The sequence below is a fragment of the Lampetra fluviatilis genome, chromosome 58, assembly GCF_964198595.1.
Source record: "Lampetra fluviatilis chromosome 58, kcLamFluv1.1, whole genome shotgun sequence".
Lineage (NCBI taxonomy): Eukaryota > Metazoa > Chordata > Hyperoartia > Petromyzontiformes > Petromyzontidae > Lampetra > Lampetra fluviatilis.
This window is the reverse complement of record NC_136332.1, coordinates 2557399-2558558: the sequence shown is the minus strand read 5'-3', so window position 1 is coordinate 2558558 and position 1160 is coordinate 2557399.

Genomic DNA, 1160 nt, shown 5'->3' with positions numbered 1-1160 from the left:
GACCGGGTCTCAGTGTCTTGAGACTCGGCTCCAGGAGACCGGGTCTCAGGGTCTTGAGACTCAGCTCCAGGAGACTGGGTCTCAGGGTCTTGAGACTCGGCTCCAGGAGACCGGGTCTCAGGGTCTTGAGACTTCACCAGGAGAGCAGTTTTCCTTGTGGTTAATAAAATAAGTCGGTATTTGTGACATAAAACACATGAATGCACAATAAAGGTGATTTCAAAGAGAAGAGCGGCGTTTTTTCTATGTCATCCTCACGTAGTGCCCTCCCCAAGCGAGTTCTGTGTGGAACTCTTTTCCCAGCGTAGCTCCAACCCCAAATCGTAAATGCACTTCCTATTGGCGCTGTGACTCGTAAAAATCACGGGTGTGTCGAGGAGAGCCACAAGCACTCTTTGTCAGGAGTTTCCCCGCTGCATTGTAAGATGTTTTTAGTCAATCATTGTGTTATGCTTTTTGCATTTCGGTGTGCTTCCCCCGCACCTCCGATTAGCACGGTTGGCTATGTACGGTGCAAAAGAAATTTAAAATACAACCTACTATACACTATACTATACACTAAATTACTATACTCTACACTATACATTAGAACACTACACACTACACTACGATACACTACACCACTATATTCTACACACTACACTACTATACCCTACATCACTATAAAACATTTAGAACTTATTTCTTTAGAACTACTTGTTCTGTTTAGTTTGTTGTCCTTCCCCCCCCCCCGCTCCTCCAATAAGCACGATTGGCTACGTGCAGTGCGAAAGAATTTCAACATTCATGTGGGAGGGAACCGAGACTACCCTGAGACAACTCACGCGTGTGAGAATGGGGAGGCAATGTTTTAATCCCCATACAGATGGAAGCAGATGGAGATTATTCCACACTTGCTGTGGCGCCTTTTGGTAAGCCAGGGTATACGGCACCTCGACACCGACGGGAAGGGAGTTTCACAGCCCATGTGCGCGGTGATCCACCAACCCTCGCTGCTGCCTCCAGGGCGCTGGATTACAGGAAGCCATGTGGCATAGCTACCACAGTCAGCTGTCGCTTAGTGGGGTGCGATGTTCCTGCTGTCCCTGTAATCCCCCAGTGGGTACGTTCGCGGAGTCATTCTCCAAGTTTGGGCCGTGACACCGGCCGGCGCGCAATGG